This window comes from Mustelus asterias, chromosome 18 (assembly GCF_964213995.1).
Source record: "Mustelus asterias chromosome 18, sMusAst1.hap1.1, whole genome shotgun sequence".
Taxonomy (NCBI): Eukaryota; Metazoa; Chordata; class Chondrichthyes; order Carcharhiniformes; family Triakidae; genus Mustelus; species Mustelus asterias.
This window is the reverse complement of record NC_135818.1, coordinates 62,433,611-62,445,993: the sequence shown is the minus strand read 5'-3', so window position 1 is coordinate 62,445,993 and position 12,383 is coordinate 62,433,611.

Here is a 12,383-nt window from a genome sequence, read left to right as displayed (position 1 = left end):
AAGCTGTAACTGACTCATCAATGGTTTACACCACATGATCCAAGCTCCTTTGGATTTTGGAAAATTTTAATGTTTCATTCCTGAACTCTCAGGGATCTAGTCTACCAACACCAAAGCTGGACACTAGACTGACAACAAAGTCTGCCTCAAGTCTAAACCTCCTCAAAGCCTAATTCTCCAGAAGGTTCCTGCCATCGCCTTTGGAGAGACGACTTATTCTTTCTGCATCATCACCAATTGTTAGAAGAATTCTGCAACTTCTGCTTTTAGCTAACTGAACCTGCCTGAATGTGAAGGAACCCTCATTGGACTCTGAGATTCACATTATTAATATCCATTTCTTTGCTTTATTTTTGTTTTATGTTATTCCTAGTTGTAAATCTCTTTTATTTCCTATCTCCATCTTGTGTGTGTATATGTAATTGCAATGACCACCCTCTGTTTTTGAATGTATGAATAGACAAATGGACAGGATTCTCCAGTCTAATCCGTGGTGGGTCAAATTGGGAATGAAAATTTAAAAACTGGCGTTCCAGCCAAAACTCCATTTACTGTCAGCGGCACTGAAAAATCTCAGCCGGAAACAAGAATGGAAGATTTCACCCAATACTTCTGATCTAACCCTAAAGAGAGTTTACTGCGAGCCACTTTAAATTCGACTTCATAAACAGTGGCTGGAATTCAGAGAATCCAGAGAATCCCACCACTAGCAAACAATGCGCCATCTCCCACGGCTGGGACACCAGAGAATCTTGCCCAAAGACTTTGGGGAAATACACCACAGCCAATGTAAAAAATTAAAACACCTCTGCTTATGGACAGGTGGTGAGAAAAGTGAAGGAGTTCAGATACCTCTGTCCTTGGTCCATAACAACAGGCAAATCTTTAGGATCTGATGGTTTCCATTGCAAAGTATTAAAAGAACTATATGAGGAAATTGAAACACAATAATCTTTCCCTCCATGCCAACGCATGTCCCTCATCCACCCTCATGCCACCTGTACAACCATTCATTTAGTGTCCACCGTGGACAGACCTCAGGAGCCATGTGGGGATGAAAAGAAACTAAACATTTAACTATCTAATACAACTTCCACTCCTACATACTTGCTAGTGAAAAGAATTTGCATTCATGAAATCCATTCAAAGTTTTTAAATGTTCAATCTCTTATAAAAACAAACATTCAGATCCCATGTGAAAGAGAACTATTCATTTATTAACCACTTTAAACTATCAATCAAACTGTGAACGAAGAAATCTCTACCAAGTTAATTGTAGCCTTTGAAACTCAACCAAGCATTCATAATGACATAATAATGGTTCTTGGGGAGATGTCAACAAAGAACTCTTTTGAAACTGCACAACCAGATGCTAATTTTTCTAACCTGCACCAGATTGCCTTTCAATAAAAACAGTCCAGCAGAGTTATTTTTTAACTTTCACTGACAGCTACAGTTTGTTCTTTCAGTTTAAGGGTCGGAAGGCTTAAAAATCATCTGATAATGATTGTTACGTAGACTTTATCTGTCCTTCAGATGCATTTCTATTTACTCTACCAACTCGTAAGACATGTGAACCAGGCCTTTGCAATAGCCAAAAATGGATTCTGTTTGAACTAAGACGCAAGTTCAAATGGCCCTTCCAAGTTTGAATTTATGGCATCCCCATCCCACCCACCATTTTTAAAGATCCATGGATTCTTTCCACCCTATAGAGCCTGAATCTTAACCCCAAAAGATGGGTGGTGTTGGAATTGTGTCAGAGGTTCAAACGCAAAATTTGAAAACCAGGAACTCAACCTGCCAGGAATCTGCTTACTTCCAGGGACAAATTTTCCCATTCCGCCCGCCGTGGGAATTGTAGTGGGTGAGGGGTGGACCATGGAAAGATCTATTGACCTTGGGCGGGGATTTTCCGGTTTCGGGGCGAACACGGCCAGAAAATCCCGCCCCCAATCTTAGCAGATGTGGGCTTATGACTTTTGCAGGACATCTGCATTATTTTGTCTGAGTGTCTATTGATGTTATTTATATGGACTGGACTTCAAGGAGTCACTTGATAAGTTTGCAAGCAAGAGACTATCAGCAGCAACAAGTGCAGGGAATTGGAGGTAACCTTGTTGTACATGTTGGATGGTAGGATACAGAAAATAAGGGTGAAGAGGAGGGATATAGGGTTAGTCTCTGATCAACAATATTTGGTAAGTGATGTTCCCCCTAGGTCTATACTGGGGCTTCATATTTTCACCTAATATAGCAATGACTTGGATGAAGGAATAGTGAGATGCATATCCATGTTTGTGGATGGCATTTCATTAAGGGCAGAATAAGCCAAGTAGTTAGTACTGGGAAGTTAAAAAGGAGCATTGTGGGAGTGCAAAACTGTGGCAGATGGAATTCAGTGCGAGGAAATGAGATCATCCACTTCGGATCTGATAAAGACAAAAAGAATCATTACCTTTGCTCGTTGGTGAATTATAACTGTCGAGGACCAGTAGAATTTAGGTGAGCACATATACAAATGACTAAAAGTTAGTGCATGAGTACAAAAGGTAATCAAAAGGGTAAGTAGAATGTTGGCTTTTATGGATTAGAATATAAAATGAGGAGGTGATGCTTCAGTTGTGTAAAAGCTTGATCAGATTACATCTAGAAAACAGTGTTCCTGTTTGCATACTAATTCCAGGAAACATATATCGGTTTTTTAAGTGGTGTAGTTTGATGAAAATAGTGCCTAAAGGGGTCAGTTCAAAGGATTAGTTACATAAATTTGACTTCTATTCCTTTGAGTTTAGAAAGTTGAGATGCGATCGAAATGAAGTGTTTACAATTATAAAAAGAATTCCACAGAGTTCTCCAGCAGCAGGAAGATTCAGACAAGGGGACAGGACCTCAAAATTAAAGCTAGGCCGTGGAGGAGTGAAAGCAGGGAGCATATTTTCCCCCACACAAAGTAATAGAAATATGGGAGTCTTATTGTCCCTAAAAGGATATGAATGCAAAGACAATTGGAATTTTCAAGATTGAGATCAATTGATTCTTGTAGGGAAAGGGCATCAAGAGTATGTGGTTAGCACTGCTGCCTCACAGCACTAGCGACCCGAGTTCGATTCCAGCCTTGGGTGACTGTCTGTGTGGAGTTTGCACCTTCTCCCTGTGTCTGCATGAGTTTCCTCCGGGGGCTCTGGTTTCCTCCCACAGTCCAAAGATGTGCAGGTTAGGTGGATTGGCCATGCTAAATTTCCCCATAGTGTCCAAAAATGTGTAGGCTAGGTGGATTAGCTATGGTAAATGCCTGGGGTTATGGGGATAGGGCAGGGAGGGTGGGTTTGGGTATGATGCTCTTTTGGAGAGTCGCTGCAGACACAATGGCTGAATGGCCTCCTGCTATGGAGGGGTTCCCCATATAGATTTCCCCTATAATAGGGGTTCTATAGAGGAAAGGCAAGAAGATGGCATTGATGTTGCCTCAGCCATGAGGTAATCATGAGGTAATGAAATACCAACCAACCAAGCTGCCATCAGACTTTTGAATGGACCTAACTTGCATTAAGTTGATCTTTCTCTACACTCTAGCTATGACTGTAACACTACATTCTGCACTCTCTCCTTTCCTTCTCGATGAACGATATGCTTTGTCTGTATAGCGCGCAAGAAACAATACTTTTCACTGTATGCTAAAACATGTGACAATAATAAATCAAATCAAAATTGCACTACAGTGTATGCTTGATGGATTAACTGGCTTATATCTGGTCCTAAGTTTACATGTTTCCTATATTCCTATGATTGCCATGTTTTACCATAAAGTGGCATTTTTTACCAGGCTAGTAATCAGAAAGTAACAAAATGTCCAAAGATGTGCGGGTTAGGTGGATTGGCCAGGTTAAAATAAATTGCCCCTTAGAGTCCTGGGATGCGTAGGTTAGCGGGATTAGTGAGTAAAATATGTGGGGGTAGGGCCTGGGTGGGATTGTGGTCGGTGCAGACTCGATGGGCCGAATGGCCTCCTTCTGCACTGTAGGGTTTCTAAACAGACAGCAGTGAACAAAAACTCCTTTCTATCTGGCATGGTGAGCAACTCATTTCAACCTACAATGTATGAAAAAGCAGTGCAACCATTCCCCTGACCACAGCATGAATCAGAGCAAACCCCGCAATTCCACCAATCAGAACATCAACTTATTTCTCTGCAATCCAGTTAAATGGATGATGTACCATCCCCCCTTCGGGTGAACAAGAGATTATGGTGATACATAATAGCAGTTTTCAGCCGTAACTTGGAAGAGACATTCAAGACCTGAATAGTATGTGTTTAACTGCCAACACTCTATATCAATTAGAACTACAATTTGGAACTTATTTGTTGAGTATGTGATCCACACAGATGCCAGAATAACTGTAAGAGTGTGTTTACAGTGTCTGTACTCCTCCGATTGCTCAGAGTGTTTGCATGCCACCACCTCAATAACAATTGCAGGTAAAATGGCACAGTGGCACAGTGGTTAGCATTGCTGCTTCACAGCGCCAGGAACCTGGGTTCAATTCCAGCCTCGGATTGCTGTCTGTGTGGAGTTTGCACATACTCCCCATGCCTGCATGGGTTTCCTCCGGGTGCTCCGGTTTGACCCAACAGTGCAAAGATGTGCGGGTTAGGTTGATTGGCCATGCTAAATTGCCCCTTAGTGTCAGGGGGTTAGCAGGGTAAATAGCTGGGGTTATGGGGATAGGGCCTGGGTGGGATTGTGGTCGGTGCAGACTCGATGAGCCGAATGGCCTCCTTCTGCACTGTAGGGATTCTATGATTCTAAGATAACATAAAACGCAGTTAGTGTGAAAACACAATCTGAATGTAAAATCGTCACGGTGGCAGCCTGGATACAAAATTGGCTACGACAAAAAGCAGGGAGTTGTAGTGAGCTGTCGCTTTTCAGGCTGGAAATATTCAGTGGTTGCCCTCAGGCAACAGAACTAAGCCCACTGCAACTTTTGATATATATTAAGGTGCTGGGTTTGGATACAAAAGGGAAATTTTTCAGAGATTTAAGATGATAACTTGGAAATGTAGCAAATAATGAGGCAGGCATGAACTGGTAAAATGAGCAAACACGCGGAAGGTGACATTTAATGCAGAGAAGTGTGAAATAATACATTTTGGTATGAAAAGTGAGGAGTATGAATAAAATGGGCTAATTTTGAAAGTGTTGTAGGAAAAGAAAGACCTGGGGGTGTGTGTACACAAATCCTTAAAGGCAGTTGAATGAGGTAAGAAGAGTGTTTTTAAAAAAAACAGCTTGGCTTTATTAACAAAGGTATAGGGCGGGATTTTTCTTCCACTCCGGTGCATGTTTCGCAGCAACGGGATGAGACGCATGCTCACTGGTGACGAGATCTTATGGTCTCACCGTTGTCAATAGGGTTTCCTGTTGGATGCACCCCTCGCCGCCGGGAAATCCCCGGTGGGAGTGCACCGTCGACAGGATCGTGAGATCCCTCTGGTATGAACGGTATCGAGAGTTCAGCGATAGAGTGCAAGGTTATACAAAACTTTTAAAAATACTGGTTGGGTCTCAGATGCAGTATTATGTTCAGTTCTGTAAACTATAATTTAGGAAGGATATGAAGGCCTTAGAGAGTGTTAAAGGAGATTTACACAAATGGTACCAGGGATGAAGGATTTCAGATATGTGCAGAGACTGGAGAAGCTCTTCATGCAGCAGAGAGGCTTGAGGGGAGATTTGATAGAGGGATTCAAAATCATTTATGATTTTGATAGAGTAAATCAAGAGAAATTGTTTCCAGCGGTAAAAGGGACAGTAACCAGAGGACACAGATTGAAGGTGATTGACAAACTGAAATCAACATGAGGAAACATTTTTTTTTAGTTTTACACTGTGAGCTGGTGTAATCTGGAATACACTGCTTGAAAGGAGATTGGAGGTGCATTCAACTACATTCAAAAGAAAATTGGAATAAAACTTGGGAGGAAAAAATATACAGGGTAATGGAGTTAATTAACTAGCTGTACCAAATAGCCAGCACAGGTATGCTGGGCTGAGCAGGATCATTCAACTAATCAATTATTTGTACATTAAATACAGTAAATCAGTTAAAGGGGAAAGAACTCAATAATGGCAATTCATTGATTTGTAATTTTTCTTCAACACTCCATATAAATTTCAAGTATTCATTTTTTGACCCATTTCCATTTGCTTCTTCCCTGTGCATGACTTTCATATAATGAAAGGTTACAACTTCGTGGCACCTTAGTCCTAATTATTATGTCTCAAAAGCACACATTTCCAACAGCTGTGACTCAGTGGATGGTACTTTTGCTGCAGTCAGAAGATGGCAGGTTCAAGTACCACTCTGCAGGAGACTTGACCACATAATCTAGGCAAACACTTCAATGCAATGCTAATAAAGTGCTGTATTGTCAGCGGTGTTGCATTTTGAGGGATATTAAAAACAAAGCTCCACTTTCCCTTTCAGATACTATGGATATTATTCCACAAACGAGCAGGGGAGTCTCCGCTAATATTTATTCCTCAACTAGTGTCACGAAAACAGATTAATTGGTCATTAGCACACTGTGGTGTGCAAGTTGTCTATTCCGTTTCCTGTATTGCAATTGAGACATATCAAAATGACTTACTTTGTTGTAAAGTGCTTTGTCCAGTCTGAGATTGTGAAGGAAGCTAATTATATAAAATATACATAGAATTATCATAACATGAAGTCCAGTCTTAGAAACGGAATTGGAGTAGTTGGTCTCAATATAGAACTACCATGAACACAAGCACAGTGATCTCTTTCTGCACTGTAATTTCCATAACCTTCTGTTGTTGGTGACATTTACAGGGAACTACATGGATACTTCAAAAGTATTTGTATCCATTCCAATGGAGGAACGGTAAAATGTTCACTTAATTGAATTTCCCCATTTGTGATACTGACTGACAAACAGATAAAATCAGGTCACCAACTGACCTTTGCAAAATAAACATTGCAGAACTATTAAAATGATGACCCATCTTGGCCTGGATTTTGTGGCAGTAATGAGGAAAAACTGCCAGCCTTCATCATCATTATTTCTCTAAGATTGACAGCAACCTCAGGAGTCTGCACATGTGCAGGTAAACATGGAAATCCAGAAGTTATTGTCGGTGATTCTGTGCATTTCCTTAGATGCGTCGTTGAAGTCCCTGCACACTGCAACTAACTCCATATCACTGAGAACTTCCCCTTTTACACTCAACCTGGCAGTAAGAAAACCCATGAAAAAGTTCCACATTGTTAAATGAGGTGCGTTTTTAATTGTGATCCAAGTTCATAATCACTACTACAAATACCTTCCAGAGGGGAAAAACTTCTGGCCGCCTTTTTTGATACTTTGTGTTAACAAGTTAATTTGTATATATTTTAGCGTCCATCTTATTCCCATGTTTATGTCCCGCTGATTTATTTCGCTCTGTAAAATTGATTTAAAAGTGAAAGCTATATCAGTGCATTTTATTTCTGGTTTATTATCTGTAAGAATATTTCAGTTTAATTGGCTGATCATTGCTGTTGGATGCCTAGAGATTCCCTTGACATGATGCCAGATTCAAACTAACATTGGGAAAGGTGAAGTTCACACCACAGAGGTTACTAAATCTTAGTGAGCTGCCCTCTTTGAAGTCGGTGGTAAATGCCATTCCTTCATTGATGATGGTCAATTCCTTGCCCTTGCGTTTCGCACATGTTCATCACATATTAGGTACAGATGCAAAACAATCATTTTTTAAAAATGCTAGTCATTGACATAGTTCCTGAAATTTTCAAGCAATTATAACCTGCCATTAGTACGTTATAAGTAGCTAACAGTGCCTGGGCTTTTCTATTTAAAACCATCTCTTTAAAAAGGCACAGTTTCGTCACAAGAATGCTCCAGACAAAAGCTATCCATAGCCTATGTAGATCACATTGCCTATACTTGAGATAGATAGCATGGATGCATTTGAGGTTACGCTGGATGAAAAATAAGGGATAAAGGAATCGAAGGACATGCTGATGGGGTTGGATGAAGAAGGGAATAAAGGAGACTCAAGCAGAGCACTAACACCAGCATGGACTGGCATGATTCCATGTTGTGATGGTAATTCTATTAAATTCATGGCAATCCACCAAGGCCTTGACGTCTTCCCATTACAAAATCGAATTGATTCAGGAATGAAAGTTTTTATCATCTCTATCTGGAAGTTAACTCCAGCTCTAGATGTAAAGATCTTCCTGAAGTCCTAAAATTTATATTTGTCTTTTACTAGTTTGAACTTCCGGCCTTTGTCCTACTTTTGCAATTTTATGTTAATTCATCACATTCATCTTTTCTCTACAATTAACTATTTTAAACACCTCCACTTCCAGCTGGTAACTAAAAATGGAATGCCATATATGGGTTACGGCAGTCAGATTGAATGTAATGGATGGAATAAATCTCTCTCTTTCTGTACTTAATGCAACATAAGGTTCAAAGTTTGATGCTGTTAACTGGATTCCTACTTCGACAACACAAACTGCTTTGAAATTTGGCTGTAGATAAAAGGTAATGAAAAATATGTAATTCTGGTGGATTGGAGAATGAAGGGAGTTCCAGTGGTGCAGTGCGCAGTTTCCCTGCTTTTGAGCCAATTGTTCAGGGTTTGAGTGCCACTCTAGAACCTGATGGCCAAGGAAGATGCATTTATAAATGGCCTTAATATCAATTTGGAAATCCTTCCAACATATGCCAATGGGAGGTTGTAAAATCTGGAGAGATGTCTGGTCAGCCATCTGATGGGAAGAAATTAGAACCTCTACCATCACCATCCAAACTACAACATGTAAAAGTGGATATTGCCACAATGGGGGGGACTCCCGAAGTCCAGCTGACTGGACAGCCAGTGTGGATCAGATTGGTGCCAACAGCACAATCCCGATTTCAGCTGGTATGGTTTTGGGATCTGCCTCCTTGTTCCCCACCGTGGTAGAGATTGCAGCACTGTGTGTGTGTGTGTGTGTGTGTCAGATCTGTCTTTTTGGGCAAAGAACTCCAAGAATGAAAGGCACATCTGGGCAGATATGCAGAAAGGAAAAGATTGCAGAGCCCTGATTCAAACAGTGCAGTCACTAGATTTGAATCCACAGCTTACTTCAGTTGAATATATCTGAGGGAAGGCCTCTAATTGACTTGGCCCATTACATCTTTTTTCATGTGGTGTAATAAATGGTGAATTTCAGGATACTCCTACCAGGTAGAAGTTAGTAATGGGCAGAATCAGTTCCTATAAAAGTACAGGATGTCTCCAGCCAGTGAGTTATCATCGGTTGTAGCAACCCTGGTTTTTGTAATTCACATTTTCAAATTCTGTTTGGCTCTATTTTTTAGGGCACAATAGCACAATGAATCAGTGTACAAGCACCTGATGGTTTAGCTCGTAATATTACTTGTATGAAAGGTCATCTTGAATGACCGACCTCCCCTTTAAATGTATTGGATCAGAGATCTAGATGGAGAAATCATTGGCCCTGGCAGGAGTCACCACAACAGGTCCAGGCAGTGGGCGACCAAGGAGGTCGTCCAACCTGACTGTCTGCCCCTCTCTCGGGGCTACATTCACAGCCAGGTGCCCCTGGAGAAGGAGCAAGCGGAGTCCACGAGTACCGTTGACGTCTTCCGTGCTCGTTGGGCCCCGCAGGGGCTGGGATGTATAACTGACCCTTTCAATCACATTTTGGTTTGATGGTTTAAGTTTCCTTTACACTTTGTTTTTTGTTTCGGGCGTCCCCACCCCCTTTAAGGGGCTGCCCCTTTTATTTTGTCCCTCAGTTTATTTGATTCGCCAAAAAGATTGGCAGGAGTCATGGCCACTTCTGTTTCTGAACACAGCACGCACAGGTGGCAACATCTGAAGCCCAGTGCACTGGATACCTGTCCCTGTGCGAACAAGTACAACACTCCGCTCTCTCTTGCAAATAAATATCTGTTGTCATGACTCCCGATCCGGGTATTTCTAACAGTTTCAATGCAAAGGGTCTGTTGTAAACATGTAAAGACTTGAACAATTAATCATTCGGTTGTCAATCATTTCAATAATTCTTGTCCATTGCAGTACAGTTTGTTTTGTTACTGTGTTGGAAGGAGGGAAATTTGCACTGTACTTCTCAACAGATCTGATTTCCCGAACATCCTTCAATATTGATTGGTCACCAGGGGGGGAACAGACATGTCAGTTTCACTCGCGAAATTAACATAACCACTGACATCTCGTCGCTCAACTGGCGAGTGCCAGCGGCTTGGGATTGGTCCGGGTCTGTGTGTAAAAATGCACAAGCGGCCCTCAGTCACCGAGGGCAGATCACAGCGCCGTCCTTCGGAGAGGCTCACCACACTTTGTGACAAGGAGGAGGAGGATATATAAAAAAATAGGACTATTGGTCCAGTCAGCTTGAAATAGCAAGTCCATTGATCGCTTCACAATGGGACCCCTGCAACCATCTATATTGTAACCAATTAGCCGACATTAATCTGCTTATTCACTCCAGGTGCCGCGACATTAGTTAACACGCCGGCTGCAGGATCAGATACCTGCCTACTGCTGGTGTTGAGTCCTGGTAGACCACCCCACCCACTCCGACACCTTAACCCTTTGCTTTCGGGATACAAGGTGGTGTGTTTGCACAGTGAAGCCTCGCTGATCACGTCCATTCCAGCTCTCACTCACTCCGGGCTCAGAGAGAGTGGATACAGGAAAGGCGGAGCAGGCTGGCAACACCTCCACCTCACGTCTCAGGTTTGTTTATTTGGGGGCAGTTGGTAATTTAATTCCATTAAGGGGCGAAACCGGGTTTTTTTTTTGCAAATCCCCATTCATTAAATTTAATAATTAAACAAACTACCTCTGAGAAATAATTAGTGGCCAGTCGCTTTGAGTGAACCCAGTTATTTCCACAGACCAATTAAAGTTGGCATGTGTCAAGGTCAGGTCTCCATTTAATAACTTGGGGGTGTGGAGAACAATCTTCGTTTCAAATCATGAGCAAAATTGTGGGTTGAATTTGCATAAATGCAAATTCTTGTCTAATCCCATGGGGAGGGTAGAGATTTCTCGAAGTGGGGGTTGGGTACTGGGGTGTGGGACGTTGTGTATGTGAGTAGCAGTTGGAGATGTTGGAGGGGGGGGGGGGTTGGAGATGTTGGAGGGGGGGGGGGTTGGAGATGTTGGAGGGGGGGGGGGTTGGAGATGTTGGAGGGGGGGGGGGGGTTGGAGATGTTGGAGGGGGGGGGGGGTTGGAGATGTTGGAGGGGGGGGGGGGGTTGGAGATGTTGGAGGGGGGGGGGGGGTTGGAGATGTTGGAGGGGGGGGGGGTTGGAGATGTTGGAGGGGGGGGGGGTTGGAGATGGGGGGGGGGGTTGGAGATGGGGGGGGGGGTTGGAGATGTGGGGGGGGTTGGAGATGTGGGGGGGGGGGGGTTGGAGATGTGGGGGGGGGGGGGGGTTGGAGATGTGGGGGGGGGGGGGGTGGAGATGTGGGGGGGGGGGGGGGTTGGAGATGTGGGGGGGGGGGTTGGAGATGTGGGGGGGGGGGGGGTTGGAGATGTGGGGGGGGGGGGGGTTGGAGATGTGGGTGGGGGGGGGTTGGAGATGTGGGGGGGGGGGTTGGAGATGTGGGGGGGGGGGTTGGAGATGTGGGGGGGGGTGGAGGGGGGGTGTGGGGGTGGGTGTGGGGGGGGTTGGAGATGTGGGGGGGGGTGATGTGGGGGGGGTTGGAGATGTGGGGGGGGAGTTGGAGATGTGGGGGGGGGTGGAGAGGGATGTGGGGGGGGGGTGGGGATGTGGGGGGGGTGGGGGGGTGGGGATGTGGGGGGGGGTGGGGATGTGGGGGGGGGTGGGATGGGGGAGGTGGGGATGTGTGTGGGAGGGGGTGGGGATGTGTGGGGGGGGGTGGGGATGTGTGTGGGGGGGTGGGGATGTGTGTGGGGGGGTGGGGATGGTGGTGGGGGGGGGTGGGGATGTGTGTGGGGGGGGTGGGGATGTGTGTGGGGGGGGTGGGGATGTGTGGGGGGTGGGGATGTGTGGTGGGGGGGGGGGTGGGGATGTGTGTGGGGGGGGTGGGGATGTGTGTGGGGGGGGTGGGGATGTGGGGGGGGTGGGGATGTGTGTAGGGGGGTGTGGGGATGTGTGTAAGGGGGGTGTGGGGATGTGTGCAGGGGGGTGGGGATGTGTGTGGGGGGGGTGGGGATGTGTGTGGGGGGGGGGTGGGGATGTGTGTGGGGGGGTGGGGATGTGTGTGGGGGGGTGGGGATGTGTGTGGGGGGGGGTGGGGATGTGTGTGGGGGGGGGTGGGGATGTGTGTGGGGGGGGT